We start from the raw sequence: 8,888 nt of genomic DNA, 5'->3' as shown, positions 1-8,888 counted from the left end.
CAAAAAAAAAAATAAACAAAATTAGCTGGGCATGGTAGTGCATGCCTGTGGTCCCAGTATTTGGGAGGCAGGAGGATTGCTTGAGCCTGGGAGGTCAAGGATGCAGTAAGCCAAGATCATGCCACTGCACTCCAGCCTGGGCAACAGAGTAAGACCCTGTCTCAAAAAAAAATGTGTGGCCTCTGTGGCCACACTCTGTGGATGTGTAGCCTGGCTATCTCTTAGCTGTGCAGCCTTAGGCAAATGTCTTAACCCTTCTGGGCCCCAGTTTCCTTATTCGGAAAATAGTATCCATCTCATGGGAAACTCTGAGGCTATAACAATATAAAACAATTATCACAGTGCCTCTCTAACACACAGTAAGTGCTCTTTAAATGACAGTTTTGTTATTTTGGGGTTCTGTGAGGTTTCAGATTTCCGCCAACCCCAAGCCTTGAGATCCAATGCAGACAACAGGCCAAGAGCGGCCCTTCTTCTTTCTGCCACAGGGTGGCGCTGTGTCACAACGTCCTTTCCTTTCCCGCAGACTTCGAGCTGGCTCCCCGGCAGGAAACCAGAATTTGAGATTTCCACCGTCTCTGTTTCCGATTACTAAGCACGACCGGGCAGCCTGGACACCAATCCAAGCATTCATCTGGCAGATAATAGGAAAACAGGCCTCAGCTTTGTATCCAGTTGGAATGCGAAAGTAAGGGTCGAACCAAGAGTTCAATAAGGACTGTGTGAAAGTGGTCGTGGAAGCCAGAGACTCCTGATGGAGGGCTGGGGGCAGGGACGTTTTGGATTTTCTAGATCAGCTGTGCAAAGACTTGTGTTCCTTGTCCCGCGTGTGCAAACTACCGCCCTTTGCTGGCCAAGCATATGGGTGTATGTAGGGGGTTGTGTATGGGAGGTGTGGGTGTGAGACAGAGAGAGAGAGGATTTTTAATTTTTTGAAACACGGTCTCACTCTTGCTCAGGCTGGAGTGTGGTGGTGCAATCACAGCTTACTGCAGCCTCAGCCTCCCTGGATCAAGCAATCCTCCCATCTTAGCCTCCTGAGTAACGGGCCAAAGGCGTATGCCACCATGCCCGGCTAATTTTTTATTTTTGGTAGAGATAGGAGTCTCCCTATGTTGTCCAGGCTGGTCTCAAACTCCTGGGCTCAAGGGATCCTCCTATCTGAGTCTCCCAAAGTGCTGGGATTACAGGTATGACCCACCGTGCCTGGCTGGGATTTTTTTAAAGGAGTCGATTTCTAAAGTTTCTCAAACTCGAGCCTACATCATTGTCACCTGCGGGACTTGATTGCTGGGCCCTAGTCTCAGAATTTTCAATTCAGTGGGAGGTCTGGCCTGAATAATTTGCATTCCAAACAAGTTCCCAGGTGATGCTGAGGCTTCTGATCCAGGGACCGCCCTTAACTATGCTAAACTGAAAAGCTCACCTGGACCAAATTAGATACTCCTAGTTCAAGAGAAGGACATGGCTCCAGAGGAAATTCCTTTAACCCCCCCACCCATGGTGACACCCTCAGCACTCTCAGGAACCTCTTAAGGCCCCCTTGGGTCATGTCAGGGGACTTGTCAGCCCAAAACCCCGTGTGGACAGGAAAGGTGGCTGCAGGGCCAGGAGCCAGGGTCATTCCCGAGTTATACTCCCCTCTTCCCTCCAGGCTCTTAATTCATAACTCTTGCTCTGTCCTGAGAAGGGTGATTAAGACCCTCAAAACTCTGCTTAGTCCCACTTTTGGCACCAAACCTGCAGAGAGCACCCTTTTTGCCTGATGCCACCAGTCCAAAGCAGGGTCATTTCCCCCTAGAAATAGGAGGAAACAGCAGAGGTCTGGATGATTCTGATAGGGTCGTTGGACATTTCAGAGGGAGGGTAGACAACTCAGATGGCACCCCCACTGGTTGATGTGGGCTGATTGGAACACTCACTCATGACCAGAGAGAGAGAGAGTCCTGGGAGCGAGCCTGGGTCCTCCTCTGAGTTCCTCAGGCACCAGGGCCTCTGCATGCATGGCACTGATCACATACTGCCTGGTCATGAGTCGTGAGCTTTGCCATTCTTTCAAAAAGAGTCTGTGGCCCACTCCGGATGTGCCAGGCTCAGCACCAAGCTTGAATGGGAGCCCACATCCTCACAATGGGGAAAACATGCAGATGTCGAAGCACATCTCACGTATGTGTAGTGGGCCTGTGTATGCAGCTGCCAGGCTCTGGGCCGTCTTTGAGTTCCCCTAAAACCTGGTTTTAGGTCCAAGCAGTGCAGTGAGGCCCATTGGTGGGCCATGAGATGAGTGAGGGAGGCCAGAAGCTAATGTTTTAAGTCTAAATAGTTTTAAGGAATAGCTATCTTTTTAAGGTTGAGATGAAGATGAAATAAATTTGATAAAAGTAAGATGAGTTGCTTTAGAGAACAATAATAGGCTATAGGGTCAGTGCTTATCTGAAGTTTGGGAAACACTGGCCCACAGAATTCACACATGCAAAAGTGTGGGTGAGTAACGGAAACTTCACTGGAGACTTCATGGTAGAAATTGAGGAGGGGTCTTCATGTAGCACAGCCCCCATCCCACACAGCCACAGGATCAGGATCCCACAGGAGTCATTTTCGTTCTTCCCAAGTCCATTCATGGCCACACAGTCACTGGATCTTTTTGTGTTTTTGTTTTGTTTTGATACAGGGTCTTACTCTGTTGCCCAGGCTGGAGTGTACTGATGCTATCTCGGCTCACTACAGCCTCGACCTCCCTGGGCTCAGGTGATCCTCCTACCTCAGCCTCCCAAGTAGCTGAGAACACAGGCATGCACCACCATGCCTGGCTAATTTTTTGTATTTTTTGTACAGACGGGGTTTTGCTGTGTTGCCCAGGCTGGTCTCGAACTCTTGAGCTCAAGCCATCCGCCCCCCTCAGCCTCCCAAAGTGCTGAGATTACAGGTATGGGCCACTGTGCCCAGCCCAATGGGTCTTGTCTTTTCTTTTCTTTCCTTTCTTTCCTTTTCTTTCTCTTTCTTTCCTTTTCTTTCTCTTTCTTTTCTTTTCTTTCTCTTTCTTTTCTTTTTTGAGACAGAGTCTTGCTCTGTTGTCCAGGCTAGAGTGCAGTGGCACAATCTCAGTTCACTGCAAGCTCCACCTCCCGGGTTAAAGAGATTCTCCTTCCTCAGCCTCCCAAGCAGCTGGGACTACAGGTGCCCGCCACCACGACCGGCTAATTTTTTGTATTTTTAGTAGAGACGGGGTTTCACTGTATTAGCCAGGATGGTCTCGATCTCCTGAGTTCGTGATCCGCCCGCCTTGGCTTCCCAAAGTGCTTGGATTACAGGCGTGAGCCACCGCGCCCCGCCTGGGTCTTTTTTTTTTTTTGTCTGTGTTTCTGCCACTTGGGTCCAGATTCCTGGCTCCAAACAAGGGCCACACCCTACATCACCAACTTCAGTTCTTTCCCTTTATTATGAAGAAGATTCAGCTGTCTCCCAAATTCCACCCCAAACTCTGGAACTGGGGAAAGCTTATATAGTTTATATTGTAAAGGTCAGTGAATACCAGTAAAACCATTTTTTAAAAAATGCTTTATTAATGAAGATAGTAATACAAAATGGTGCAACTACTTTGAAAACAGTTACGCAGTTTCTTAAAATGATAAACATACACCCACTGATAACCCAGCCATTCCACTCCTAGGTATTTACTGTATTCACCCAAGATGATATATGCCCACAGAAAGACTTGTACAATGATGTTCATAACAGCTTTCTCAGCAATGGCTGAAAACTGAAAACAACCCAAATGTCCACCAGCAAGTGAATGGATAAACAAATTAAGCTGTTTCCATTCAATGAAATACTCTCAGAAATTAAAAAGGAATGAACTATTGGTAATTCAATGATATGGATGAATTGCAGAACAACTACACTGAGTGAAAGCAGCAAGATAAAAAGGAATACATACTATATTATTCCATTCAGATAGCATTCTAGAAAGTGGGCCAGGTGTGGTGGCATGTACCTGTGGCCCCAGCTAGTTGAGAGGCCAAAGTAGGAGAATCACTTGAGCCCAGGAGGCAGAGGTTGCAGTAAGCCAAGATCGTGCCACTGCACTCCAGCCTGGGTGACAGAGGGAGACTCTTTCTCTGAAAAAGTACGGAATAAAAACAAAGGAAAAAGTGTAAGGTCCCTTCCCACAGACACAGCATAGCCTTAATCCTGCTCTCCAGAGCCGACTACTGTTAGCAATTTACTGAGCAACCTCTCAGGTTATTTCTTATGAATACACGTGAATTTATAGAGATTTTTACAGAAACAGGATTATACCATACATATGGTTCTGCAACTGCTTTTTTATGAAATGATGTGAGAGCCTTGGAGAAATAAAGTTTAACTCTAATGTACACTTTGACATGATATACTCTCCCCTTGCCACAGGCCTTGGAAGAAATTAGACTAAGCCAAATCAGGTAGCCACTCTTGAGAAAAGTGTACAACTAGGCTGGACGTGGTGGCTCACACCTGTAATCCCAGCACCTTGGGAGGCCAAGGCAGGAGGATCACTTGAGCCCAGGAGTTCAAGACCATCCTGGGCAACAGAGCGAGATTCCATCTCTTGCTAAAGAATTAAAATTACTAAAAATTTAAAAATTAGTTTTAATTTTTTAAATTAAAATTACTACTAAAAATTAATTTTAAAAATTTTACTAAAATTAAAAATTACTACTAAAAATTAAAAAATTAGCCAGGTATGGTGGTGAGCACCTGTGGTCCCAGCTACTCAGGAGGCTGAGGTGGGAGGATCAATGAGTCCAGGAGTTCAAGGCTGCACTGAGCCATGTTCATGCCACTGTACTCCAACTTGGGTGACAGAGAAAGACCTTGTCTCAAAAAATATATATATATAAAAAGAAAGAAAAAATGCATAGCTAAATACTGACTCCAGGATCACTGAGTCCAGGAGTTCAAGGCTGCACTGAGCCATATTCATGCCACTGCACTCCAACCCAGCTAACAGAGAAAGACCCTGTCTCAAAAAATAAATACAAAAACGAAAAGAAAAATGCATAGCTAAATACCCATCTCCTGTTTCATTAGATTCTCCCTAGAGATGCTAGTGGATCTGCTGCAGAGAGGGAGACACAAACCTCCCCCTGGACTTGGGGGTGTGGGAATGTCTTTGGGAAAGCCGTCAGCAGGGGCTGACTGTGGTTGGGGTGAGCAGAGCCGATGCCAATTTTGCAAGGTGAGAAAGTAAGTGTTTATTAACACAGGAGAATGTTTCAAGTCTGTTCTCTGGAAACCTAAGATGTACTTACTGTGCCTTCACATAGAGTCTAGGTCATGTTCTTGTTATCCTTGGGAGCTGGTGGTGTGGTGTGGACAGGGACCAGGCTCTGAAGTGCGGCAAAATGGGTTGGAATCCCAGCTCTCACCCTTGCCAGCTGGGTGACCTCGGGCATGTCACATGACCTTCCCCATTGGCTTCCACTGGCTTGTTGTGGAGGTTCATGCTGTAGTCGTATGTGCGGTGCCTGGTAATTCGTAGCCACCAGCAGCCCCTAGGAAGCTAATTTTACTGGTCTCCTATTATCATTACTTCCTATTGAGGTCATTGACCTCACGTCTAAGAAAGATTAGATCCCTCTCTTGGTGGCTTCCTTGAGTGACTACTAAACAGGTTTTGCCAACAGCCTTCCCCTCCCGCAAAGGCAACTGGCGCCCCCTCTCAACTCTTTCCAGGTCAGCAGCAGCAAATAGCTACAACTTGCTGTGAAATCTTGGCTCGCAGGGCCCGTATTGATTTTGTTCTTAAAGCCTTTCAAGTAGCTGCTCCCCTGTGATCTCCCTGCAATGCCCTTGCAAAACCCAGCAGCTTCCCCAAACAGCTACTGGAGATACATGTGCTTCTGGAAAGCAACCTGGACCCCTGGGCCACTAGAACCAGTCCTGTCTTTATCTCGAAGCCCCAAGGTCTGAGAGCCCAGCATGTTTACCAGGTCATATAGTGGCTACCCAGGTAATGGGTGAGGAGCATGGGCGGGAGGCTCCTGCCTCATCACCTTCCTCTCAACCATCCACTCACAGATATTGATCACGTTCTGCTACATGCAAGGGAACCACACACAGTGCTCCCAGGACCTTTGACGTCCCAGTGCTACTTGTTGGCTAGGGTAGTGGTAAACAAAGGAAAGGCAACCTTAGCTGAGTCCTTGCCTCCATTCTTGCCAAAATTTAAACCAGGTCAATTCTTCCAGCCTAGTGCACCCTTTAACTTTGTTGCTGAACTGTTCGCTAGTCCTGGTGGCTCAGCAAGGACTGGAGAAGGTAGGTGGCCTGGCTGAGACCCTGCAGCTCAGTTCCTGCCACGGACTCAGCACTAGCCAGGTGTGTGGCCTTCAGACAACTCACTTACCTCTCAGTGCTGTTTTCATGTATCATTTTCTAAGTTTTGTGGAAATAAGACCACAGGCCAAAATGTCACACTAAACTAACAGAGAAATCTCTTCCGGAAGTTTCTGCAGCAGCCCACACACTAGTGGTGATGGTGAGTGGATGCTCCCTTGTAAACCAGGTGCTTGTGAGGTAAGAGCTGCCTATGTCTAGAGGGGTTTTTTGTTCTTTGTGAGACAGGGTCCCTCTGTCACCCAGGCTGGAGTGCAGTAGCACAATCTTAGCTCACTGCAACCTCTGCCTCCCGGGTTCAAACAATTCTCCCGCCTCAGCCTCCTGAGTAGCTGGGATAACAGGCACGTGCACCACACCAGGCCAATTTTTGTGTTTTTAGTAGATACGGAGTTTCACCATATTGGTCAGGCTGGTCTCTAACTCCCGACCTCAGGTGATCTGCCTGCCTTGGCTTCTTCCCAAAGTGCTGGGATTACAGGTGTGAGCCACCGCGCCCGGCCTCTAGAAGGGATTTAACACAGATAGTTGGAACAAAAAGGTATTTCTATCCTCCAAGGACCTGTCTAGACATGAAGGCCAACTCTGAGAGGAGATATTCAGAAGAGATGGGTCATCCTGGGGGTCAGACCCACGGGTGGAGATGGGGAAGAAGAGGTGACAATTCTTAGTAACCTACATACAACCGCTGCTGGCTGAGTCAGGCAGAAAAGGAACTTAGTGAGAGGATACTGGGTGGCCACACAATGGTGGGAAGACAGAACTGTGTCTACAAAATGGGGAAGAAGGAGGGAGGTCATGGGGCCAGAGCCCACGTCACACCCCTGGAGGTAGCTTGTTATGGTATCACGGGGTCTGGATGAGGTGACTGCCCCTGTTGGCCACTGTTAAAGTAGATCACCACCAACCTGAAGTCTGAGGTGAGTGCCTCCAACCAGCCAAGCCCTAACCACAAGGGAAGCTTTGAGCGAATGTGCCTTACCTCAGCAGGAGTCTTTGCCTACCGCAAAGCGGACTTTGCCTCTGACCATGTTGAATGGGGTGGTCCCAAACTCAGGAAGTGGGGTCAAGTCTGGGTGGCCAAAAATTCAACAAACGTCCCAGAGTGGAAGGTCAACTGATCAGTCTCCGAAACTGTGCTTACTGAGGAGAGGTGGAAGCTATTCATGGGGCAACTCGGGGCTCCAACCCATAGCAACAGGTCTCCAGGAGGCAGCAACAGGGGCTCTCAGAGGAAGCCTCATCTCGTGACTCTCCATTGGCAACAGTGTTAGCAATGTCTGAAGACATTCTGGGTTGTCACATCTTGGGGGAGGGGTGCTACTGGCATCCAGTGGGTAGAGGCCAATGGTGCTGCTAAACCTTCTGCAATGCCCAAGATTGCCACATGATCCCAATGAATAATTATCCCACTAAAATGTCAGCAGTGCTGAGGCTGAGAATCCCTGATTTATTCAGAGGTCCTCACAGGTCAGCTCATCAGGCTTGTCTGCAGAGAGGACAAGAGCCTGGACACGCGGCCTGAATTTTTGGGGAGACCCATTCTTGTAGCAGGCACAGGGGAAATGAACTGTGTTTGGAAAGGGCAAGGCAGGAACCCCATCCTAAGTGCCCCAAGCTTCTGGGCAGGTTATGATGACTGAGATTCAGAAACAAGAACTGCATAGATATTTGCTTACTACCTGAACTAGCATTCAAGATGCTGGAACAGGCAGATACTAGGAATGCAGCATGAAGGCCCAAGAGTCTGCGGTTGGCTGGGACCAGAGATGGAATGCTGTGGTAGTATGGTTTGACTCAGTGTTCCCACCCAAATCTCATCTCAAATTGCAATCCCCACATGTTGTGGGCGGGACCTGATGGGAGTCCACCCCCATGATTCAATCACCAGTCTCAAGTCGTTCTTCATAGCAGTGTGAGAATGAACTAATACAGAAAATTGGTACTGGGAGTCAGGCACTGCTATAGAAATACCTGAAAATGAGGAAGTGACTTTGGAATTGGGTAACAGGCAAAGGTTGGAACAGTTTGGAGGGTTCAGAAGAAGACAGGAAGATGTGGGAAAGTTTGAAACTTCCTAGAAATTTGTTGAGTGGTTTTGACCAAAATGTTGATAGTGATATGGACAACAAAGTCCAGGCTGAGGTGATCTCAGATGGAAATGAGAAATTTACTGGGAACTGGAGTAAAGGTCACTCTTACTATGCTTTAGCAAAGAGACTGGTGGCATTTTGCCCCTGCCCTAGAGATCTGTGGGACTTTCAATTTGGAAGTGATGATTTATGATATCTGGTGCAACAAATTCCTAAGCAGTAAAGCATTCAAGATGTGACCTGGTTATTTCTAAAAGTGTATGCTCATATACATAGAGAAAGTGATGGTTTGAAATTGAAACTTACATTTAAAAGTGAAGCAGAGTAGGCCGGGCGCGGTGGCTCAAGCCTGTAATCCCAGCACTTTGGGAGGCCGAGGCGGGCGGATCACAAGGTCAGGAGATCGAGACCATCCTG

The sequence above is a fragment of the Colobus angolensis genome, unplaced genomic scaffold, assembly GCF_000951035.1.
Source record: "Colobus angolensis palliatus isolate OR3802 unplaced genomic scaffold, Cang.pa_1.0 Scaffold24, whole genome shotgun sequence".
Lineage (NCBI taxonomy): Eukaryota > Metazoa > Chordata > Mammalia > Primates > Cercopithecidae > Colobus > Colobus angolensis.
This window is presented reverse-complemented; position numbering follows the sequence as displayed.